The sequence below is a fragment of the Apodemus sylvaticus genome, chromosome 18 (genome assembly GCF_947179515.1).
Source record: "Apodemus sylvaticus chromosome 18, mApoSyl1.1, whole genome shotgun sequence".
Lineage (NCBI taxonomy): Eukaryota > Metazoa > Chordata > Mammalia > Rodentia > Muridae > Apodemus > Apodemus sylvaticus.
Window position 1 is genome coordinate 10632655 of NC_067489.1, and position 26794 is coordinate 10659448.

The window sequence follows — 26794 nt, forward strand, 5'->3', positions numbered from 1 at the left end:
TGGGTTCCGGGCTTTGGGGGTTATCTCCAATTTCCGCGCTCTGTCTGGTCTTTGGGGTCCTCTCTGATTCCCTGACTCTGGCTCTGAGCAGTTCAGGGTGTAGGAAGCATAGTTTTGCATCTGAAAGTCAGAGGAGGGTGTGGGTGGGTTGGTCTGTCTGAGGGAGTGCTAGCCAAACACCACTGTGTTCCTAGGAACTGACTGATTCAGGGGAAAGGGGTGCCTCTCCCCAGCAGCAAGTCCTAGCACATCAAAACATCTTAAAGCAGAAAACACAAGACATAGTCACATGGTCAACCCCACCTCTTGGAGAGGGTTTGTGGGGAACTGGAGATGTCCTGGCGGTCCCTTGGCATCCTATATCCTTGTGAACATCGCTTGAGTCCACTAGGATCCCACAGATGGGGCTGGGGGCCTCCTGTATCACAGGGCTTTGTGACACCCCCAGGAAGCTCAAAATAAACCAAGACAGGCTCGGCAGCTGAGAAGAGGAGACCCCACTGAAGAGAGGGGATCCAGCCAAGCAGAGGGGACGAGAGGAGCTGAGGAGAACCAGATGTGCAGGGCAAACTCAGCCAAGCATGGGACCTGGATATGGTTCAGTCCATGTAAGCTTATCTCCGACTAGCTTATGACTACATGAGACTCAGACTATGGTTATTTTATGTGGCTTTGACAATTACAGGGGGTGGAGTAACCTCTAATCTACTTTCTAACCGCTGGCCTGGCTACCTCCTCAGCGATGTATCCCAGACACTTGCTGTTTCTCCTGGCCATGTGCTCATGGTCCATCTCCCCTCATGGTGGCTTCCTCCTCTCCTCTCCTTCCTCTTCCTCCACCTACCTCTAATCCCTCTGGTAATTGGCTGTAGCCAATTTAATTTAACCAATAGTTTAAAATCAAGGAACAAGATTTGCACAACAAAAAGCTTGTAAATGTGATGTCACTTGTAGGTCTAGACCTTTGTGTATATAGTATCACGATGCATAGCAACTTACAGAACCTCAACACCTGGGGAATCGCAGATGACTCCGATGTATTTGGGACACCCCAATGCATGGATATTGCTTCCAGAGACTGGACAGGAAGAAGTCACGAAGGCAGCTGAAGCAGGTGAGCTTAGCCAGCCCTGGGCAGGGGCCCCTGAGAAGGGAAGCCCACATCCTCAGTCACAAAGCATGGTCTTTGGAGAGGTAGAAGACAAGTTTAGTCTAGCATGGAGGGAGGGCCTCGCTATCCCCTCCTAACAGCAGGAGGAGTGGATCCCAAGGAGGGGCTGGAGTATGGCTGGAGCCCTCTTACTAGAGAGGGGTGAAGGTCTTGGTGTCTAGGCGATCACACTTGCTCTCGGGGACACGTGTGAATGTGATGGAGGGGACATGCAGATTCTGCTGGGGCTTTGCAGTCCCTCTATGTGTTTGCCTCAGGGTCTGGAGTTTCAGAGTGTTAAAAGACAGAATTCTGAAAGTAAGGTTCCAGGTGTGTGCAGCCCATGAGCCTGGACTCCAGCACATTGTTCCTTACTACTTATATCAGGATGGTTGAAACACAATGAGTTGCTCTTAACTCCCTGTACCCGTTTCACGCTTCTTACATTTAAGATGGCGTTTGGGTGCTTAGGCGATGGCTAGGTACTCACCTTGCTAACACAGGGCCAAGATGGTGGTTCCATTAGCAGACTGCACCTAAGAGAACCAGGCGTGGCAGTGTGTGCTTATAATCCAAGAAACTGGAAGGCAGAGACAGGCAGATCTCTGGGGCTTGTGGCTAGCCAGCCTAGCCTAGTTGGTGAGTTCCAGGCTGGTGAGAAACACTGTCTCAAACGATCAAGTTAGATAGTGCCCGAGGACACTCAGTCATGGCTTTGCTTTGAGTTCAACTGTGGTTGTCCTCTGCCCTCCGAGTGCTTGAGCATGTAGGTACATACATTTCTAAACACGGTAAACATGAGCACACGCATGTGCGCGAGCGTACACACACGGGGGTGGGGTGGGGAGGATGACAACTATCTGATCACTGGTCACTGCCCACATCCTACTCAGCTCCTAGTCCTGTGCATTTGAGTTGAGGTGGTATCAAATTTAGTGAGAGGAGATATGTCTCTCTAGAGGGGCTGAGGAATCCCATGGCAAGCGTGTCTCTGAGGGGTAGGCCGCATACACCTGTGCATGGGTTTCAGCAGCTGCTGTTGATGTGTGTGGGAGCACTCACGGTGGCTGATGACACCGAGGCCAGGCCTCTTATCCTCACCACCTAAGACAGCCTGTAAGAAGCTGGGGGGCACATGGGCACTCCCTACCTGCCCACCTGTCTTTGCATGGGTTCCCCAGGATGTATGTGTATGTGTTTGCATGCCTGTGTGTCCATGTGTGTATGTGTGTGCATGCATGTATGTGTTTATATTCATCTGTGTATGCATGTCTCGTGTGCATATGCATATGTGTTGTAGATAATGTGATACAAATTGTCCTAGGACCTGGGCAAACCTTCTTCTCCGTTCATGTGAGCTGCAATATGAAGCAACTAAGTGTACTGTGGAATACCATCTCTAAACACTGTGTGGCGTGCACCCGCCCACAGGGCACTGAGATTTGAACACCACCCTCCCATACCTGGTTCCCTGTCTCCCTCAGGAAAACAGCACAGTATTTCTGTTCCCATACAGCGCCCCTGTCCCTGTGTGACTTGCCCTGGCACATCTCTGTATGTGTCTCATGAAGGTTTTCTGCTCAGGCAAGGTTTCCTGTGGGTTTCAAAGACTAACTCTTTATTTTAGAGATTCAAAAACAAAAACAAAAAAACGCCTTCATTGGCCAACTATCATTTTTGAATGCTATCTTTTACTGAGTAGTAGCTAGCTCTTTCCATTTTCTATTTTAAATGAAATGTTTTTCATATTATGAGTGTTTTGCCTGCACATATATTTGTGCATCACATGCATGGTGCATGACAGGGGCCATGGAAGTCAGAAGAGGCCATAGGATCTTTTGGAACTAGATTTAGGCATGTTTTCAAGCCTCTAGTGGGTGCTAGGAATCAAACCGAGGTCCTCTGGAATAGCAACAGGTGTTTTTAATTGTTGTGCCAATCTCTCCAGCCCCCGGTAGTCAGTCTCTCTCTCTCTCTCTCTCTTTCTCTCTCTCTCTCTCTCTCTCTCTCTCTCTTCCTTCCTTCATCTTTCTTTCTCTTTCTCTTTTCTTTTCTTTTTTATTCTTCTTGTTCTTATCCTTCTTGTTCTTGTTCTCCTCCTCCTCTTCTTCATCTTCCTCCTCCTCTTTTTCTTTTTCTTCTTTCCTTAAATCTATTCTGTCTTTCCCTGATAGTTTCTTATTTGGGGGTTACTTTTTAAACAGTTAAATATTTAACATTTGTTACTAGCGCTGTGTAAGCTCCTCATAAGTTGGAAGCTCTCTTGTAAAAGGAGATAATGTATTTCGTATAAGAAGCTTCTACATGTGCTCTTTAGAAAATGTTATTGTGTGAGCTGAGGCTCACCTGTGTGCCACACTGTGCGTGTGTGTGCCGGGGAGAGCTTGTGGGAGCCAGTCCTCTTCTTCCACCATGTGAGTACCAAGGGCATAGACTCAGGTTGGCAGGCTTGGCAGCAAGTGCCCTTACCAGCTGAGCATCTTAGCAGCTGTGTGCTCTTTTACTATAGTGTATGTAAAACCACGTCCCAGTGCATGACCCAAACAAGGCTGTGACAGATGCTCCAGTGAAGTGCAGGCTCCAGGCAAGGGATGAACAGAGGAGGTGACATTGAGAATTCAGGCGACCAGGTCAGGTCCAGACCTAATGACACCTAAGAGGTCATGGACAGGGAGGGCCAGCTTCTGCTCAGACACTACAGCTGTGCAGTGAGCTGCCCACAGACACTGAGTGCAGAGACTCCATCCTAACACAGGAGTACGGTAGCCTAGAAATCAAATGCACACGCAACTATTATGTAGTCACTGACTGCATAATATGAGATGTATTCTTGTAAAGAATTGTCACAGAGATTCCTGGACTTACGACACCACTTAATGCAGATGGCTAACCCTCTCTTTTATTTTTCCTTCAAGTCAGTAGTGGTGGCGCATGCCAGAAGGATTTACTGAAGGAGGCAGAGGCAGGAGGATCACAAGTTCGAGGCCAGCCTGGGCTACACATTTGCCTGGCAGTGGTGACACAAACCTTTAATCCCAGCACTTGGGAAGCAGAGGCAGGCAGATTTCTGAGTCTGAAGCCAGCCTGTTCTACAGAGTGAGTTCCAGGATAGCCAGGGATACACAGAGAAACCCTGTCTCAACAAACCAAAAAAAAAAAAAAAAAAAAAGGATTTTGGGATTTTTGCCTTCAAACCCCCATGCTCTTGTCAAGACCTCTGAACCTCCTCACCCTCCAGATGAGGGAAGACAATTACTCAAACCTGAGGAAACCTTGAGGCAGAATATCGGGCTCACCTGGACAAAGCCGAGATCCGTGAGATGAACAATCAGATATGCCCAACCTCCTGACATTATGATAGGCTGTCACCTTCAAAGTTTACCCTCAAGAACTGCACAGTTGAGGTTTGAAAATTGATTACAGGCCGGACAGACAGCTTAGTCAATAAAGTGCTCGCCACAGGAGCATGATCTCCACCCCACCCCCACCCCCGTGTAAAAGCCGGCTGCAGTGGGGCGAGCCTGCCATCACACTGATGAGAAGAGGAAGGAAACCAGGAGGGTCCCGGAGTTCATCGGTAGCCACAGAGCTGATGTGCTCTCTCAGTGAGAGGCTGTGTTTCAAAAAACAAAAATAAGGTGGCGGAATGACTCAGGGTACGGCACTTGCTGCTCTGTGATGAAAGGCTGGAGAACTTGCAGAGCCAGTCCCTGGAAGCCACATGAAGGAGAGAATCAGCCCCATGATTCGTAATGCCCTCTGACCTCTAATGTGCCCACCACCAGTACATACAGGGGATACAAATAGGAAACAATAACAAATATTAAAAATAAAGACTCTAAAAGGGTGGCGGGTGATCAACCTTTTAGTGAGTTTACTGTTTTGTGTTGAGCTGTATTCATAGCTACCCTGGGGTACCCTGACTGGTCAGACATCCCTGAGTCTATCTGTTTGTCCATGAATTCCATATTAATCTTGGTTGTACAGCCTTATGGGACTGTTCTATTTTGCTTTCATTGCATACTTATTATCTAAAATATGGAGGGAGCAGTAAGTTTGTGAACTTAACAACCACCAGGAAAAAAAAACAACCCACTGCTCCTTTCAAAGGCCTTCCTGGGATCTATGAGGTCAAGAGCTGAATACTCACCCTCCTGCTACTCAGAACATTTATACTTAAAATGCTGCTTGACCTTTGACTCTTATAGGGGAAAAGCCCCTGTCAGCACACCCTTGAGACAAGGTTTCTTTGTGGTATCCCAGGCTGCCCCTGGAACTTGTTCTGCAGACCAGGCTAGCCTTGAACATGGAAATCCACTGGCTTCCGCCTCTACCTCCCAAGTGCTGGGATCAAAGGTGCACGCCACCACGCCCAGATTTCCAGTAAGCTTCTTGGTGTGATACAGACCTTGGGCCTTGAGACCTTGGATTTTACACCCCACTCCCCACCAGTGCTCTGGAGCCCAGTGTGGGAATTTACTTCATGGGTTGGCAGCAACAGCAAGCCAGGTGTGTGCAGGACAGTGTAGGCCTCAACATCCTGGAGTGACTACCCCAACCCCAGCGGTGGCTGGTCCAGGGCCCATGACCTGAAGGCAGCTCAGTCTGTGGAAATCTGCTTCCTCCTTGTACTTTTCCTGTTGCCCCACCCCCACCCCACCACCCCCACCACCCCCACCACTCCCACGCCCGCTTATGCTCCCAGTTCCTTTCCTACCAGGGTTTAGCATGACATCACTGAGCCCCGGGCACACTCTGTACACAAGCCACTTTCTTTGGTAGGTCTTGCCTGCCACAGTTTACCCTCTGTCCAACTGAGAACTGAAAATCGGCAGAGAAGTGCCCATTGTCCTGTGCCGCGGGAGGACAGTGGAGGCTGCTGGGTGGACAAATGCTCTTTCTCTGCCTGATCCTCCAATCGGATTTCCCCTGCTCTGGCCGGATGTCACTGGGAGCAGACTGAGAGCCTTAGTGGCGTCTGTTGTTCCAGAAAGCCCTCATGGAGAAAGGGAATGATCTGCCATGAACGACCAGTTAGGGGCTCCCGGAGTTGTTGGGAGTCCTGTTCAGGAGAAGCCAAGACCGAGTGCATCGATAGCCAGATCCTTGGTCTTTCACAGATCTTATCCTAAGAACCAGATGTCTCTTGCCAGCTCCTCTATGGTCTTTGTCTTTGTCTCTGATGATTCATTGGTCTGTCTTTAAACTCTCTCTCCTAGTCCCTCTCTTTCTCCAAGTCTGTCTGTCTGTCTATCTGTGTCTCTCTCTGTGTCTGTCTCTGTCTCTCTCTTTCTCTGTCTCTCTCTGTCTCTCTGTCTCCATCACTGATAATTTCCTCAGTCCAGTCCAAATGCTTTTCCATCAGAGGTCTGGGTTCTGAGATGGATGGACAAATGGCAAGTCATAATTTACACCAGTCACTGAATATGGGAGAGGAGAGGGGGAACCCAAGCGTGTGGGATGCAGGCGGGAGAGCAGCCAGGGCTAGGACTGTGTCTGCCTGGAGCCCCGCTCAGCCTGAGACAGCCACAGCTGGGTCCATCTGCTTTATTCAGATGCAGTAGACTGCAGAGGCTTCCAGAGTGCCGACGACACTGAGCCCTTGGCCCTAGCTTACAGCTCCGAGTTTTCCAAGCTAGGGCCCGTCAGAGCGAGCGTTAGGCTTTCCACAATGGTGTGTGGTACTCCAGCTTTGGTGCCGGGTAGCAGGTTTTGCTCCAGGCTGCAGACTTCACGGCTCTCAACCCTTGGAAGCTCCCTGGTGCTCTGCTGTTCACAGGCTGCGGTTCTCCCGGGATCTCTGCGCACTCACCTTGGGCTGTAGTCCCTACAGTCTCTGCTGTCTTTCTGGAAGCCTTCAGCTGCCTCCTGGGGGAGTGAACTGAAGGCATACAGCCTCGGGGCTCTCTCCAGTGACCTTCTAGCTGCTATTCCTGGGTGCCTGGAACTGGGAGCCCAGAGTTTCACCAGCTCAGCCCACTCTAAAGAGATGAGCAGGTAACAATGGACCACTGAGGAGAGGCCTTTACTGACCCTACACAGGGGTAGGATTATATAGGACACACGTGCCCCCTAGCTGAATCTGTCTACGCTGAGAAATCATCTGTTCATCGGAAAGGGGGAAGGCAGTAAAGTTCTGCTTAGCTGTGATTCCAGCAGCCTCAGACTCGGACGTGCATAGTTTCCACCACACCGCTCTTTAGACTCATTTAAGAGCTGGGTGGCATCACATGCCTTTAATCCCAAAACTTGGGAGGCAGAGGCAGATCTCTGTGAGTTCAGGGCCAACCTGGTCTACAGGGTGAGTTCCAGGACAGCCAGGGCTGTTATACAGAACAACCCTTTCTCAAAAAACACAAAAAGACAGACAAAGACTCATGTAAGGACCAATCACAAGCCTGGGATGTCACCAATCATGCACTGGCAAGCTGCTCCCGTGAGCAGGGTCATCTGAAGTTCACTGAGGCTTGCCTGGCTTGGACCAGAGTTTCCCAAGATGCCTCAGGTGGTGGTGGCTGAGGTAAAAGTCGTGTCTTGAGCATCTGCTGTGACCACTCAAGGACAAGAGCCCCATCCCCCACCCCTGAGGTCCAGGAGGTATGGAGAAACAATCACAGAGAGGGGACCAGGGAGCTGCACTTCCATGCTTCTTAGGAACTCTGGGTCAAAGGCCCCACAATTCCCCCAACCTGTTATAACCTCCACTTCTGAAATCTACCATCCCTTGCAAGGTCAGAGCCGTGGTTTCAGATAAGGCACCTCCCTACCTCTTCTCAAGGCACGGCTGATTCCGATCCTTCCTGCCCTTCCAGTAGTGCAGTGCAGGAGAGCATCACGAAGCCTTTCTCTGTAACGCTGCCCATCAGACACAGTGGTACCCACATGTCCGGATGCTGTGCCTGGCCCGCTTTGTCCAGCTGCTGGACCCTTTACTCAGAGTCTCCAACTACTCCTCTGGTCTTCATCTTCCTTGTCACTCATACCCCACCCTGCAGCACCCAATCCTCTGCTGGCAAACATGGGAGGGAACCAGGCCAAGAGAACCAGGTAAGTTCACCTTTGGGTACCAAGGTTGGCCATGTGCTTTTCATTGTAGCGTTGAGCTCTGTCTCTCTTAGGTGTGGAGCCCTTCCTCTCAGATTCCAGGTAGGTTTCATTTGAGGCACTAGGACTTGGCTTTGTCTTCTTCCTTAGGATACCACCACAGTCCTCCAAATGAGGACATCCCGTGCCCCACAGATAGGACCAATTCCCCCCCTGCCCCCAACACACACAACCCGCACCCAAGCATCTCCTTCACGTTCACCTTCATGATCCAATCACAGCTCCTGGCCGTTCTATAGGCACCACGTAGTTCACACAATCTCGTGCTCCAGAGAACTCAATGTCTGAAACCTTTGTCAGAAAACTGATCAACACTGAGCCTGACCACGAATACTTTACCACGTGCTCGCTTGGCTTTAGGGGCCCAAGACTGCAGCCTGGAGTCACCTCTGGTGACTTGACTTACCCACTGGGGGCAAAGCCTTCAACATTCCATATCCAAGCCATAGCAGCTCCATAGGGGGTGGGGGTGGGGGTGGGGGCGGCCCTTGGGGATCTTGTTGTCTCACAACCTCACCTGAGCATGGGGTGGGTACCACAACCCTGGTGGTTTACGTGTCGTGGATGGATGAAGAGGAAAGCCCCACAGGGAACTGTGAGTGTTAAAGTCCGCAGTTGTGGCAGAGAAGGAGCCATTTTGAGGTTTGTTCTACACAGTGCTGCTGAGGGAGAAGAGAGAAGCCAGGGGCGGTGCTACCCTGACCCTGCAGGGTACTTGTGTCGGGGTCTCCTGACACTGACTTTGGTTGCATATTCTTGGGTAGAGGAGGCTAACAAGCTTAACAAGAGACAGAGTCTCAACATACCCTGAACAGCGCGCACAGAGTTGTTCTACTCTACTTCATGGGTCCGAGAGTGTCTGAGGAAAATGTGGGCTGGCACTGAGAGAGCAAGGACCCCTCTCCCACATCTTCTACATCACCCCTGTGCCTTACGGAGCTGTCTTCTCGCCACTGCCTTCATCCTGAGCCTCTCACAGGGAGTTGCGTGTGGCACCCAGGCGCCCACCCACCGCGCAACCCCCAGGAGGTCAAAGCATACCAGGACCCGCTGGCAGGCTGTCTAAAATGCAGTTTATTTCACCTGCTAAGTGCGTTTTGCCACACAGTGTCTCCACAGCCTGTGCCCATGCTGACTTGCTGGTAACTTGTCCCAGATACCTCCTCAGGTTGCCACAATGGAGCATCACACACAGATTATTGTAGTGCCGATAATGGACCGTACAGCCCACATTCCACTCTACCCTGGACCACCCGGAACACCCACTCTCAGCAGTCTAAGACCCTTTCCAGGTACAGCACCTAGCCTCTGGTTTCTGCTTTGCGGGGTGCACTCTCCTAGGTCTGGCCCTCTGTACTCCGCTTCGGGGATACACATGCCTGGTTTTGGGCATCTGTACTCCGCTTCGGGGATGCACATGCCTGGTTTTGGGCCTCTGTACTCCGCTTCGGGGATGCACATGCCTGGTTTTGGGCATCTGTACTCCGCTTCGGGGATACACCCGCCGGGCTTTGGGCATCTGTACTCCGCTTCGGGGATACACACGCCGGGCTTTGGACCTCTGTACAACACTTCGGGGATGCACACGCCTGGCTTTGGACCTCTGTACAACACTTCGGGGATGCACACGCCTGGCTTTGGACCGCTGTACAACACTTCGGGGATGTACACTCCTGGATTAGGGTCTCTATACAACACTTCGGGGGTGCACACTCCTTGGTTTGGTCCTCTGAACCCTGCTTCGAGGGTGCACGCTCCTGGATTTGGGCCTCTTTTTCCGGCTTTGGGGGTGCACGCTCCTGGGTTTTGGCCTCTTTTTCCGGCTTTGGGGGTGCACGCTCTTGGGTTTGGGCCTCTGTATCTGGCTTTGGGGCGTAGACAGATGGGTTAACGCCTCTGCGCCCAGCTTTGGGAGCACAGAGTCCCGGCTTCGGGCATCTGCCCCTGGCTCCGGGGGCGCAGACTCCTGGCTTAGGACATCTTCCCCGGGCTCTGGGGATGAACACGCTTGGATTAGGGTCTCTGCAGCAGGCTTTGGGGGGGCAGATTCCTGGGTTAGGGCCCCTGTATCTGGCTTTGGGGGTGCACACTCCTGAGTTTGGGACTCTGCAGCAGGTGTTGGGGATGCACACGCATGGGTTAGGGTCTCTGCAGCAGGTGTTGGGGACCCAGACACCTGGGATAGGGCCTCTGCAGCAGGTGTTGGGGACCCAGACACCTGGGATAGGGCCTCTGCAGCAGGTGGTGGGGGCACAGACACCTGAGATAGGGCCTCTGCCTTGGGGCACCTGGGTTAGGGCCTCTGCGCTACGGCCTTGGGGCCACGGACATACATTCGGAAAGCTTTTGTAGTTTCCCATGGCGTTTTGTTTTCTCCAGTTTGGGTCCAAGTTAGAACGGCTCTGCAAGTTCTGTGGATTCTCGACTGTAAAGCAGGCAGGTGGCACCAAATGCTCACAAATGGTTTTGCGGTGTCTGCAATGATGTAACAGGCTGTGGATTTTCCACAGCTGTTGGAGATCTCAGTCCTAAGGCTGTGTGGTGCTTCTTTAAGTCCAACACCGCCGCCTGCTGGTGATTACAGCGCACTGCATCCTTTAGGGCAAACATGAAGAGATTTCAGGATATTGAAACAGAGACAAGTATATTAAACAACAATGAAGTTACTAAGAACAAATGAAAATCATAATGCCATATTTGCAGTTCTTTTGACTGTGCGCGCGCATGCGAGTGTTTCTGTGAGTGTGTATGTACTCGTGTCTGTGTGTGCCACAGTGTGCATGTGAATTTGATGGGGGTACCCTCGGGTTTTGTTTCTTGCTTTCCTCCTCGTTTGAGACAGGGCCTCTTTTTTTGCTATTGTTTATCACTCTGTATGTTGCGGCTTAGTCGGCTACAAGCTTCCATGGTGTCTCCTGTTTCTGCTCCCACCCGGAGGGGCACTTGACTTGCAGCCCATTGCTGCCGTGCCCAGCTTAGGTAAGTTGAGAGGATTTGAACTTAGAGCCTCAGACTATGTGGCAAGTGATTTATCCAATGAGCCCTCTCTTCAGCCTTTCAGAATATTTTAGGTACATTTTACAAGTATGTATGCACAGTAAATGCTGGCCAAATAACATGACGTGTATTTTTTTTCAACACAGTGCAGGCCATGATGATGTATGTGTGGTGTGTGTGTGTGTATATATACACACACACACATATATATATATACACATATGTATACACACACATATACACACACACATATATATATGCACACACACATATACACACATATATGCACACACACATATATATACATACACACACATATATACACACATATATACACACACATATATACACACACATATATATATACACATATGTACACACACATATATACATACACACATATATATACACACACATATATACACACATATATGCACACACATATATACACACACATATATACACACACATATATATACACACATAAATACACACACATATATACACATATAAATACACATATATATACACACACATATATATACACACACATATATACACACATATATATATACACACATATATACACACAAATATATATACACACACATATATATACACACACATATATTTACACACATATATACACACATATATATACACACACATACACACACATATATGTATATGTATATGTATATGTATATGTATATGTATATGTATATGTATATATATATATATATATATGATCAATCTGACACTGGACTGGTGATCAGATCACAGAAAACTTTAAGCAGCAGAGACAAGCTGTGAAGCAGGCCCCATCACAGGCAAACTCCTATATTAACTCAGCCTTTAGAAGTTTTATGTCACATGCTCAGCATGCTAAATAGCTCTGCCATATCTAAAAATCAGAGCATGCCCAGAAATACATCGACCATCTTTCTTTCTCAAAGATAACCTTGATTTGCGCATGCTCAGGACGTGCCCACCTCTATAGTGCATGTGTGCTGGCCTCCCAAACAGCTCCAGGCACTTTCTCCAAGGAAGGCATCAGATGCTTTGGAAATCGCTGCCTGTCCTTTCTTTCCTGCTACAGGTAATACATCTTCTTCATTTCACGCTGGCGTTTGCTTTGACTTTGTATTCACCAAGATGTAAAACTATCGCATTGGTTTTGTCTAGAAAACCCTTTCAGGATGTTGACCGCCCCACCCCAAACCGCCCACTCAGCCTTGGGTGGCATTTTTCTTATTATTCTGTGGCCAAGGAGAATGGTTTCAAGATGCTAGACATAATTCATCTTGTTTATAGAAATTCTCCCTTGCCCACAGTCATGACTTTCTGGGGTATACCTGTTCCTGTAACAGCCCATTCAACTCCCAATATCAGTGTCCTGAAGACAGTCAGTCTGTATGTCTGTCTGCCTGTCTGATTATATTTAGGTCAAGAACACCAAGTGTGTTATCCTTGCCACTGGTCTACCTGTGCAGCCTTTCCTTATGATGAGCCTGTTTGCAAATTGCAACCATCGTTTATGGCACAGTACAGAGCCCAGGTGCTGCAGGATGTGGAGAAAGCTAAGGATTTGTTCACATCTTGGTTCAGTGTAGGCTGAGACATGTCTCTGTGGGGCATCCTAGAGGCTGAACCTGGTAGACTGGAGTTTCCAGGAGCTGCAGGTGAGGATGCTACTGGTTCAGTGTGGGTTAGTTTCCATGTCTGCAGTAATGGGTAGTACTTTACCATCTTTAGAATCACGTTGTCTCTCTGGGCTTATACACAAGAGATGAGTAGATTTTACGAGCACATCACATGAGCAGTGACCAGATAAAAATGTATTAGTATTTAAGTAGTGCTCATAGGTATGGGTCAACTAATTCAGCACAGAATTCTGCTTCTGGGGAAGTCTAGTGACAGTGGTTCTAGTTGCTTTGGTTGTTTCTTAACAGCAGGCTTGAGCTCACCCTGAATTTGTAGTTCATGGTGTTCCTAGCATGGCTTCGCACAGGGGTGTGTCGACAGAGCGTGGAACTGCTGGCTTCAACAAAGAAGACGTCATCTCCTAGATACCTTCCTTCTATTAGAACCTGGAATTTATGTTTGTTCCCAGGGCCAGCACTGCATTCTTTCGCCATGGTTTCCAAGGGTTTAGAGGCCTTTGTTCCCAGCTCTAAGTTCACACAGAGCAAGACTGATCCTTGAAAGCACCGTTGGCTTCTCACTTTCTCTGTAGCTGGCTCTCACTGTCTAGGTGGACCTCCACAGCCCACGTGGTTCCACGGCTTCCTAACTCTGCAGTCCTGTCGCGGGACAAGCTCACATCAGATGCAGGGTGCTGAACGGGTTTTAAAGTGTGTATGAAGTATCCCCCCCGCCCCCCCCTCCCGAACACACAGATATCAGAGTAGACATAGTATAAGTCTAGGCTCCTATCATAGTAAGGAATACTTTATAGGACAGGGCTGGGAACATCTCATATTGAAGTGACTTTGGGGCTCATTTAAGAGTGACAATGCAGGCCTGAGTATTTGTAGATCATCTCTTACTGTAACAGGCCCCCAGAGCTTAGTAGACCCTAAGTCCTTAGTACATCTGACGTCATGTTAGGGACATTATTATAACCTTAAAACCCATCACATAGGCCCCAACATCTTCCAGAGTGGGAACTAAGACCAAATTCATCAAAAACCCACTCCAGCACATAGTTCAGGACCTGGGAAAGTTCCTAAATATACCAACCTTGCTTTTTGGCGTTTCTTGTTTTCTTGCTAACCAAAGCTTGTCAGTCAGGATGTCATTTTTGTGTACACTGACAACTGTAGGACTCAGGGCTACGTGAGTTGGGTCTGCTGGCAAATGAAGACTTTCTATTGGCTTTAAGAGCCCCTGTGTTCCCTGGAGGAGTTACATCCCAATACTAGGCCCACACTCCCTATACCACCCCAAATTCTTTTTGCCCATAGAAAACAAGCTACTCATGTAATGAAAAACTCCTCTGCATCTGGGATAAACACATAGACAAACTGGGAAACTCATATGGACCACTAGAAAAAAATTTCTAAGGTTTTTCTTGGTTTTCTTTGTATAGCCCTCTAAAAATCATAGAAACAATGTTGCTTATCACGCCCCAGGGTGTGTTAGACACAATTACTATGACTTGCCAGTCCCGGGGTCAGGGGTAATGAAAATGTATTCCACGTTAAAAAGGATTATGAGTAATAACACTAAAGTTCCAGAATTTTTTTTCCTTTTGCACACTATTGTAGAGCTCTTAGAAAGCTCACAGCTAGGGAAGAACTCAGGGAAAAAGAGATTTCTAGTGGCCTGGTGCACCCTCTTGTGGACAGAGCTGATATTGCAGCAAAGGGCAAAGAGGGAGAGAAGGGCTCTTTGGGGTGTGCTAGGATCATTTATGATTTTTGAAAATAATTTGCTCAATTGCTGGGAGTTAATAAGTATGTTAGTTCCTTGTTGGTGAATTAAAATGCCCAACAAATCGCTAAGGGAGGGAGAGCTTCCTTGAGTGGGTACATAGTTACAATTTGAGAGGATACATAGTGGACCCGAGGTTTCCAGGCAAGAGCCTGAGGCGTATCTGGTCATGCATCTGCAGTGAGAAAACAGATGGAGATGAACACAGTCTAGAACCCCAGTCCACGGAATAGCACTCCCATATTTGTGGTGGGACACCCCACCTCAATGAAACCTTCTTGAACACACACACACACACACACACACACACAGACAGACAGACAGACACACACACACACAGAGGCACGCCTCTTTGTTGGCTCTCTACCAATCAATCTGACAACCATGGTGAGCCACAGGTGTGAGGTTAAACATACATCTGTAGGTGTGTCTGCTGTGCAGATCAGCTAGCTGGCTGTGGCCAGGGCACCAGCTGTCTGGATCTCTGGGCGTGCATTGGTTATTAACAGTCACTCTTTTCAGTCTCAGCGTGGCTCTGAGGTGGATGGTCAACCATTCAACACCCTAATTATGACAGATTTGGGGAGAGAGGGAGACTTGAGAGATGGCTCAGCTCTCCACGGCATGCTCACCCTTTTGGTTAGAAAACAGCACCTGCCTGTTACCCAGGGTCACCGATCCGGCAGCTTGGGATATTAACCCCAGCCCTGACACACATTCATTTTCTTGGCACTATTGTAGCCTTGCCTGTCCACTTGCCCATAGCCTGTGGGCTCCAGGTGTAGCAACAGCAGGCGCAAGTAAATCAGCAGGCATTCATACAGGCGGCTGCAGGGTCCCTGGGGGCCAACAACAGTTGCTTTACACTGAGATAGGAAGCAGGGCTCCCTGGGCCCATATCTGAGAATGGGCCTGTCCCGGAGAAAGGCCCCCTCAGGTGTTGACTGGCTTCATTAGATGCTGAGCTAAGGGGGAGGATGGTATATATTCACCTTCAGAGTGGTTTAACCCTAAGAGGGGAATCTCCCGTCATGCTGCCTTTCCTACTGACTGCTTCTTAGTTGTGCCCGGAGACTATGGAGCAGTTGAGGCTGCTAAGGACCTGATCTTAAGGCTTCTGTAGACCAGCAGCACCTACCCAGGAAGCCCAGAGAAGCAGGCAAGGGCAGTCTGGCTTTGTAAACATGGAGTTTAGCGTTAGGCAGGGACTTCAGAGTGAACACAGCTGTTTATTTAGTTGTTCTTTAGAGACATGGTCCATGGGGATTGGGCTGGTTTTGAACTCAATGTGAACCTGAGGACAGCCTTGAACTCTTGATCCTCTTGCCTCCATCTTTCAAGGCCTGAGAGGATAGTCCTGCCCCACCACAGCAGGCTCCAGTTGCTCTTTATGTGTCTGTTTGTTATTTACAATGTTTAAAAGACTGGCAACTTCCTATCCCTGTTGCCAACTGTATATTGTGGAAGCTACATGGGCCCCTGAAAGATACTCAGTCCTCTGGGCTCACACGTGTGTGTGTGTGTGTGTGTGTGTGTGTGTGTACTGCTCACACTCGCTCACACTCGCTCATTCACCTTAGCCTCCTGAGCTGGAGTTCTGTCCCAGCTCCATACTAGGTGGTAGCCCAGACCTTGACCATAGCCTGGCTTTGCACACCTCCCCGCTCTCCCAGAAGGCTCCATCACAAAGGTTTAAAAATCAGAAGTAGTAGATTATCATTTAGATCCTTGTTCTGCATAACACCATCATCCCCTGGCTTGTTACAAACCTTTCCGGTCTCGTGGATCACTGCAGTATGAGTTCTGCTAACCGCCGTGGTTCAGCCTGTGTCAGTTCTCACCCTGTCAGCCCTCTTTCAGTCCGATGGGCACACTGTTTGCTGCCAGCCTTGCCAGGCTAGGCAGGGCCAGCAGCACGGACTCCTGTGCTACAGCCACTTTTATTTTATTGCAGTCACTGTTCTTGTAAACACGTGGCATGGCGCAGCGCTGCTAATCTTTGAGCCTCTGAGCATTTTCAGAATGGAATCCTCGTTGGCATGGCTTGTCCGAGCCTTCGGTACTGTTTCCTGGAGCCAGTCGTGGGCTGGGCAGCTGGCCACGCAGTCCTGTGGAGCGAGCTCAGAGCATGAGCATTGGGGACTGAGCCTGGAGCCTCTTGGGGCTTAAACTAGGAGCGTCTAATCTGATTCCCACGGTGCCAATGAGGAAATCAAGGCCTGGAGCAGCTGAAGGGATATTCTCAATAGGCATGCAGCTCCAAGAAGAGATTAGCAAACAGAACTAGCCCAAGCCTGCGCCCTGGATTCCAGCTTGGAGCTCTTTATCTAAACCTAGCCGCCTCCTGCCTTAGCCTGGCTCACTGAATCCACTTTAGAAATAAACCCCCTGGGGCTAGAAATGGCTCAGTCAGTAATGTACTTGCCACACAAGCAGGAGGTCCCCGGTTTAGATCCTAGCATACAAGCCGGATGCTGTGGCACACTCTTGTAAGTCCAGTGCGGGGCGTGGGGACAGGGGACAGGCAGATCACAAGAGCTCGTTGGTTAATCAGTATAGCTGAATGAATGGACTCCCAGGATCAGTGAGAGACCCTAACTCAAAACACACACACACACACAAACACACACATATACATACACACACGCACACACACACAGAGGCAAACACAGGCACATACATACATGCATGCACATATACATGCACACACAGGCATGCACACACACACACACACACACACACACACACACGAGTGTGCACACACACACAGAGGCAAACAGGGGCCCATATATACAACACACACATACATAGGCACACATGCACATGCACACATACACACCCGCACACACACATACATACACCCGCACATGCACACACACACACACACACAGACAGAGGCAAACAGGGGCCCATATATACAACACACACATACATAGGCACACACGCACACATACACACCCGCACACACACATACATACACCTGCACATGCATACACACACACACACACAAACCCAAAACCCCTCAAGAGGTGAAGAATGATTGACTAAGATGCTGAGACGCCCTGTTTTCCCGGTGCACACAAGCACACATGTACGCACACATGCATACACAAGCAAGAACATGTACATGTGCCCTTCTCTATAAGAAATAAATGGGAGCCAGAGCCAGTTGTTTCTAAAGGCTGATGCCTGCCCATAAAATCCACACCGAAAAAGCCAATCATTTATGTTTAATAGAAGATATACCTACTGACACTCTACAGCGTGCCTGACATTGATGGATTGGTCAGAGCAAAGATATGGGTGTATGCCAGGGTGATCTACAGGCAATCCTGGTCACCTGGTGTAGACAGGTCATCAGAGAGTGTGCTATCGTACTGCTGAATTCCGGCGACTCTCACATGTTAAAACTCTGCAGGAATGTTTTGCTGCAGCCCCGAGAGCTAGCTTGATGTATGAGTGTAAGGGTGTCCAGACAACTCCACACACACCCTAAGCCACCTGTGTTCCTCTCCATCACGCACTAGGCCTCATGTCCCCTGTGGCTTCCTGTCTGCTAAGAACACTCTCCCCCTTGGCCCCGCTGAAGACAGACCTTTGGAATCCGAGGGAAAGCCTCTTGCTGCTGCTTTGAGTTCTGGGCTTTCTGCCGCTGTGGCCCCGGCACGTAGCTTGGGTTGCATTCGCTGGAGTTAGTGCCAGAGGATTGCGCACATGGTACAAGGTACACTGCTGAGATCTGTTGATGGGTTTCCTAGGATATGTTTTGATCTACAAAATATGGAAAACCTTTGGGCTCCATTACAGAGACTCTGAGTAATGCAGAAGGCCAAGTGCACCGGCAGGGTGAGTGACCTTAGGCTGTAGAAACCCAGTTTGTCTTAAAATGAAGACCGACCTACTGGGAAAGGCTGGGTATGGTCTGAGCCACTCATCCTCAGCGTGAGAGAACCTGGGCCTTCCCATCCCACTTCCAGTGGGGGTGGCGTGCATTTCTGGATGTGTTGAAGGTAGCCTGTAGACTTAGGAGAGCCCTCACCCAAGATCTGAGGCATAGCCTGTCACATTGAAGCGTTTGCCTTACTAGTCCCTGATAACAGAGATGAGAATAAGAGGAAGACTGCATATATGTACCGAATCAAGTGTGTCTAGACCCCCATCTATTAAACATTTTCTGTGGACTGTGCTTGATTGATTAGGAGCTAGGAAAAATAGAGTTTCCCAGAACGGGGTCACATCTCACCCATGGCCACACGGAAACATGTGACATTCGATGGGGATTAAGGGCACAGATTCCCTTTCTGTCACCATGCCCACAGGGATAGTACAGAGGTGGGAAACACAAGCCATAAAGACGGTATGGATTCAGACTCTGGAAGCTGGGGCAGTTTGTGCTGTGTGGTCAGAGTGTGCTCACTGCTTCTCTCAGTCCTAACACCACATCCAAGGACATCAATCTGTCAATAGACGGTGTCTTAGTTTGGACGTTATTGCTGTGAAGAGACTCCATGACCAAGGCAACTCTTATATTTTTTAAGATTTATTTATGTATTCTATGTAAGCACGTTGTCACTGTCTTCAGATCTCATTATGGATGGCTGTGAGCCACTGGGTTGCGTCGTCCAGATCTTCATATGACCCTTTGTGCCTAGTCTTACTGTGACTTCTTGTGCCTGTTCAGTTGCTATCCCTGGGAGGCCTGTGCTTTTCTGAAGGAAAACAGAGGAGGAGTGGATCTGGGGAAGAGGGTAGCAGAGGCCATATGTTAACTTCCCAAATCCTCAGGACTTTTTATTTTGTTCACCAACTAAAGAGCCCAGGGTTTTTTAAGATGGAAATATTTGTGATTCTTTCTTTGGATTTTGGTCCCTCTTCTATGTGTAATGGGACATTTCTTATAGACCTCTTGATAAGTTGTGAATTTGAACATAAAATTACTGGAGGTTTTTGGTGGCATATGACAGTAACCCAGCCGTGAGCTTCAGCAATGAGGGAATGTGATAGAGTTCCCTTGGGAAGTTGGTGGAGAAGCCAATATCCCACGCTATGTCCTGCTCTCTGCATCTTGTCTCTGACCATTTGGCTTTTTAAGCTATAGTCTGTGGTAGGTCCACTCCATCATGGGACTCCATAGTGTGTGTGTGTGTGTGTGTGTGTGTGTGTGGCGGGGATCAGCAGAGTCTTTGGGAGAGAATCAAAGGCCGACCTTGGACGAATTTATCCTACACAGAACAGAAGGGAATCGATTCCCAGGAAAAGACACAGCTGCTTCCCATCAGGAGCCTCCTCTGTCCCGGTGCAGAGTTCTTCCCTCAGTCGGATGCATCCAGAAAATTAGACTCCTTAGATGGAGTGTTCTGGGAAGCAGGCTTCTGGTATCACAGAATACTGTGTTGCATTGATGTATACACAAGGTAAATGGGGGTGGTGGTGGAGCTGTGGTTCTTTAAGGCTAGACTCATGTGACAGGACAGGGGGTTGGCAATGGGAACCCAGGTAATTAGCATTGCCCTGCGTAGGTGTGGGGCATTGTCATGTTCCCATATGTTTTCTGTGGCTGCACCACATGTATGTGAGCCACAGCGCATCATGCCTAAATATACCGGGGGGCAGGGCAGAGTTAGTCCATCACATGTAGAAAGAGCATGGACATTCATTTGCCCAACACTTGGGGAAATCTGCACACACAAGGGTACAGTGAGGATGTGGGGATTGTGGGAAGTGATGAGGTCACCACAGGGATTTATAGGAACTTTAAAAGGCAGCCTGTGAAGCTCCCTGTCCCTTCCACCATGGAGGACATGGCCAGAAGGCTTCGTGTGTGAACAGAAAGCTGTTCCCACATAATGCACAGCCTTGAGGACGGATCCAAGGAGAGACCAGAGAGGTGCAATACTTCGAGCACTCACTGAGAGAAGCCTTGCCCCAGGTTGTATTAAGACCAAGTAGACAGCCTACAATCCTGGCAGGAGGAAGGTGTCTATAAACTGGTTAGGACCCTCACTCTAGCTGAGATGATCCTGGTTTATCTGAAGCTGGTACCAAAGGGTGAAATGCATTCTTCATGTTTGGATCAGTTGGGAAGCTCTCCATATCACCCTGATGGTTCCTCCGGGTATTGTCTACTGGGACTCAGTAGAGAAGTTGCTCAAGGTCACTGGAGGGCCACCATACTGTTGTCCCATGTTACCGACTTCTCCAAAATGCGGAGACTCCTACTGTAACCCCCACTAGTCCATCTCCTGGGCTTTCTTCAGGGACTCTGACCCTGACGTGTGGTGCTAAGCCTCAACTTCTCTCCACAATCCCTTCCATTCTAGAATTGTTGCTGCCACTGAGGCTGACACCTTGACCTCTGAAGGTGCTAAAACCTCAGCCGCTCTCCATGATCTCATACCTTTGACTTAGAACTCTTAGACATTACCACAGTCAACTGCTAGCATGAGGTACAGCTTCCCCCTTGTGGACCACAGCTTCTGTGCACTGACCCCGAGGAAACCCTTCCCAGAAGATGTCACCTCCATGATGCTGGTCTCTTCTTAACCACAGATGATTTTTTTTTTTTAGCCCCATCTGACCAGGAACAATTGTTTCAGCAAAGCCAAGGTTTCACTTCAGTGATTCTGGTCTCTTGTTAATTATAGCGGGATTCTTCAGCCTCAGCTGATCAGACACTAGGGATTCTTAACAAAAGACGCCACACAAATTGCCCTGGCAGGGTCCCCGGGCCCCCCCCCCCCCCACAGTCTGAGCCTCTATTGTCTGCCCCGCTCTTACATTGATCTTTTAAGTCCCCAGAGAGGTCAGTAAGCTCTTAACACTGACTTGCTCTTTTAGCCCTAAGTTCCAAAGTCGTCCTGTGTGATCCTCCTCCAAAAATAGCCAACTCTGTCACAGCAATACCCTATGAGGTGGTTTGAATATGCTTGGCCCATGGGAAGTGGCCCTATTAGGAGGTGTGGCCTTGTTGGAGGGACACTGTGGAGGTGGAGCTTTGAGGTCTCATATATATATATATATATGAGGTTGTGTGTATAAGCAAACGTGGAAACATGTATTTCTTTAAAGGCCTCTGGGGACTTTGCATGTATAGTTTACACATCTGATGCATGTATAGGTAGTTGCTACTGCACACAACATAAGACAGCACAGAGCTCTGCAGGGTTGACTGGCTAGAGTCCTCAAGCCGCAGCCGCCCCTCCAGACTCCTCCCTTTGGCAGCGTGACCGTGCCAGGTGCGTGTTATTTATATTTGGACACATGCTGTGTGAAAGATGGACACCTGCTGTTATCCCCGCAGGTCAGATGCAGCGCAGTTTGGGGAAGACCGTAAATAAAGTCTGAGCTTGCCCAGGGAGCTGTCCCTACTCAGGGAGGCAGCTTCTGATATGATACATTTTCCCCAAGATAAAGTCACACGCAGATTAGAGTAGCTTTTAAATCAACACACACACACACACACACACACACACACACACACACACACACACACACACACACGGCTGCTATCTTCCCTGTCCATAGCCGATAGCACCACCTTTGGGTCTTGGTGCTCCGGATACTTTAGTCAGGGAGTGAAGGAGCAGAGCACCTGGGACTTGGTACCAACACTCTCTGCTTCCTAGTTTGATTGGCCCCTTGCATCTGGTGCTTCTCCTCTGGAGAGCAGGCCAGTGATTTATGATACAGGTATGGGTGTAGGAGAGGCAGTCCTGTGCCTAAATATAGCACCTCCTCTGGCCATAAATGGGGGGAAGCACAGGGCTCTCTGCAGGGAGAAATTAGCTCTGCTGTCCCGGGCCAGTGTCTGGGAAACTCTTCCACAGTAGTTTTCTCCTCTGCTGGCTCCTCTCCTTTGGGTGAGTGTTTTCTTCTTCTGTCAGCTGTGATTTTTTGGGGGGTTGGGGTGGGAACTGCAGAGCACGCTGAACTTGCTTTCTTGTGGGGACCAAGTTCAGAGTGAAGAGTTACTTGTATCTATTCCTTACTATAGGAGAAATCAAATGATGTCCATCTTTGTGCCTGTCTTTGACTGGATTCTATGCTCATCTCAGTTAAGATCCCTCCCCTCCCTTCCCTTCCCCTCCCCTCCCTTCCCTTCTCCTCCTTGCCTTTGAAAGGGGGTGGTCTTTTTTACCAGGCTGGTCTTGAACTTGCTATCTAGCCAAGGATCACCTTGAACTTCTGATTCTCCTGCCTCCAAATCTCCTGAGTGCTGGACTCCTGGAATCACCAGCTTGTGTCACCAGGTTTTTATACTGTGCTGGAGATCAAGCCCAGGGTTTCAGAAATGCCGGGCAAGTGCTCTACTAACTGAGCTACATCTCTAGGCATGACCCCCAAGATTTTCCTTTATTTCCCTATGTTCTGGGACTTATTATTGTACAATCTGACATTGCTTCAGGGTAGGTTGCACCCACTGGTTTCCTGCATTTTTCTTTTTCTTTTTCTTTCTTTCTTTCTTTCTTTCTTTCTTTCTTTTTTTGTTCTTCAATCAGCTAATTGATTTGATGTCTGAGGTTCTTACAAAGGATCCAAGATGGAGAGAGCAAAGGGCTGACTAGAAAGAGGAAGAGGTGTAGAGAAATACCAGGCATTTAGCTCAGAGCTTAGGCAGGGCTGGGAGGGAGGCTTAAGCTTTATCAGTGAAAGGACAATTGTTTGTGGGTTGTTGGGTTTCCTTTCCTTGTACATCTGGGGTTTGGATTCTGCTGGTTTTCAGCTCCAATTCCTTGTGCAGGGCCGTGTACAGTGACCCGCCTGCCAGGAGAGAAGGTCTTGGGCTGCATTTGAGGGTCAGGCTGGAAATGCCCAGCTTTCTCTGTCACCTGCCCAACATTCCTTCTTTCCCAAGTGCAACAAACACAGGAAGCGAAGAGCACGGGGAATGAAGACACTTAAAGGCGATATTGAATAATCAGGGAGGGGCAGATAAAAAGCTGTCCTAGGAGCCAATGACTCAGTGTCTGGGGCTCACGCCAACTCCATGTGCCCTCTGGAGATGCTGTGCTTATGAGCTCACCCACTGACACCTCTGGCTCTGCAGAGACAGAGGAATAAAAGTGTGGGGTGCCGTGGAATGCTCTGGGAGGGTGCTGAATTATATTTGTAGCAAACTTGTATGGAACTCACGTGAATCAGGGACCTTAACACCCATGGACTGTTATATGCAGAATAAGGGAAGAATGACAACTTTGTGCAGTTTTTTTTTTTCAAAAGTTTTATTTATTTATTATTTATACAAGTTGCTGTCACCAGACACACCAGAAGAGGGCATCAGATCCCATTACAGACGGTTGTGAGCCACCATGTGGTTGCTGGGAATTAAACTCAGGACCTCTGGAAGGGCAGCCAGTACTCTTAACCACTGTGCCATCTCTCCAGCCCCCTACTTTGTGCAGGTTTTAAACTGTTGACTTAATTTTCTTTTGTGGGTTGCTGTAAGAATTACCCAAGTGGGAACTTCCTGGGATCATTTCCTGTGTCAAATTTAATGCCGTCTTTGGGGGAGTGTTTTGGGGGAGTGTTTTGGGGGAAGAGTGTTTTGGGGGAGCCTGTGAGTCCTCACAGACAGCTGAGTACTTTGTGAAAACAAACTTGTATCCCTCCATATCTCACGCCAAGCCTCTCGGAGGGGGACCCTGCAGATCCCAGCCATGTTTGATTGGTCCTCGGTGACCCTAAGGCTTGATTTGTGCCCATTTGTTGGCTTGAGTGGTAAGAGGACCTTTTTGGGAACAAGTCATTTTGAAAAGCCTTTGGACAAGGAGGTTCCAATGTGAATGGGCTGGGGAAAGTTTATTTCGTGAACTCTGCGCTTGTCCCTTGGGGTCAACTCTGGGCCAGGTGATTCTCTCTCCTCTTCCACGAATTACATTTATTCCATGTGTCTATGAACTTTGTTATTTTTAGCTGTATAAATAACATCTTTAATTGCAGAGGAGTAAATGCTTCCACCTTGGCATATCCTTACAAACTAAAACTGCGTTTAGTGGCACAAACGAGATTTTTCCTACCGTCCCTTGCAGGGAGGGCTTAGAATAAGGGACATCAAAGACACTCAGTCTGGGGGACAGGCTAGAGTTTCATGATGGTGTCATGATTCCTAAACATGTCAGGAGCCTCTCGGGTGTGGTTCCAGAGCTGGACTGAGGAGGAAAGTGTCTGGGAGTGGTCAGGAGAGCAGCTGGTGTCCTGGCTCTGCTGGAATGCACCAGTAGGTCGGGTGGGGCGTGTTCATCTGAGAGGGCCCGGCATTACTGGTCAGCATGGCCTCTGATGTGAGCTCCGTGCAGCCATGGATATAAGCTGCTGGAGGATAGAGGTATTTAGAGGACTGTTTCTGGCATGAGTCCAGTCCCCTAGTTTTACAGAAGCTCAGCTGGGTGCGTTCAGGCTTTGAGATCTCTCGAGCCAAAGATTCTCTGTCTCCTGGATTCCAGGGCAGCATCAGAACCTGATCTTTGAAGAAGAGGTACTCCTCATCTTTTTGGGTATGTGTGGGGGCACTTAAAATATTTCTTAAAGAGGACAGTAGTAGAGTTAGGCTGGGTGAACCCTTTCACTCCTCTGCACCCGGTGCTCCCCAGCTGCAGTCCCAGAGCATTTGCTGGGCCACAGAAGTATACTCCTGGGTGGTTCTGTGGATACAACTTGGGTTAGGAGCCTGGCTTGGGCTCAGGGAGGTTCTGAAGTGTAAGGTCTCAAGGAGTCAGCAATGGCTTCAGAGCACATGCTGGGCTCCACGTGGCCCCTCTTTCCTATTCTGTGTCTCGTTGGGCACGAGAGTGATGGCAGCCTGAACAAAGAGAGGAGCTGAGCGTCCCAGGCACAGGGGTCAGGCACACAGGTCCAGCTTGCATTATCCCTGAGGTGTTTGCTCCTTTAAATCCAGTGCTCTTGGATTCATTAGCAGGCACACATCGGTTACTTCAAAAGGCTGTGGTTTGAAAACTGGGTGGAGTGGAGTGGTCCCTGCCCTTGGAGAGTGCTCGGCAACCCTGACTTTGATATAAGGGAATAAAACATTCAGTGTAAAGTTCAGTAAAGTGCAGTGGCCCTTGTCAAAGCACCCCTACCCCGGGTGTATCCACAGTGGATTGGTGTGTTAAAATGAGGGACTCAGGAAACGTGACCACTTGAGGTCTGCGGTCCCTCACTAATCACTACAAAGTGTGTGCTCCTCACACATGAAGTGTCTGAAGACTTCCAGGCCCACCCAGCAGCTTGTGAGGGTAGTGTCAGAGATAGACCACGTTGTGCGCTGTCTGTGTCTGGGGCATTGAGTCGGACTATCAGACCAGATAAAGGGAGGACAGTCACAGAGCTATAAAGACCCATGCCATCTTTCATCGTGCACGGAAGTGTGGGCTTAGCTAAGTGTGTATGGTCCTCTTCGGTGGACAGGTTCCACTAGGGATGTTGAAGCATGTGTTTGGAGTTCTTTTTGCAAAGAGATACAAACGTTTGAAGGTTAACATAGCACATACATGTATGGAAGTTAACTGTAGAATAACATGATAGTCTATGGTTTCTGATGAAGTACTCATTGGGAGACAGATCAAGGAAGATATCCTAGAGAGGACTCTGTGGTGGCTACCTCTGTAATGCTGGCCCATCTTTAGCCCCCACGTATGCACAGCTCCAGAGACAGCATGTGTAGCAACAAGCAACAGAATTTTTTTGGCAATTGTCCTGCTGAAATACAGCTGAGGCTCTCCCATGTCAAAGCAATAGGGCCTTTCGGGTACCCCTGCCTATCTAGGGTTCAGTGTCACAGTTCAGTGTCACAGTGACCCTGTGACAGAGACAGCCACGGGTTCTGTTGTTTGTTACTCTATACCAAGCTCAGCACCAGCTGTTACATAGATTCAGTGTGGAATATCAGGGCCGGAGAGATTAGGAGTAAGCCCCAAGCACCACAGAGCAGGAGTCAAGTTTGGCTTTAGCTTGGAGCCTGGCACTTGACCTTTGAGTTCTCCTTGAAGGCTGGCTGGGTTGGCTCTGTGTAGCCCTCAGGGCACAAGGTCTTGATACACATTTGCAGCCTGTGCATGATGGCACACTTTGTAGAATCCACACTTGGCTGGATCACAAGTCAATTTTTAA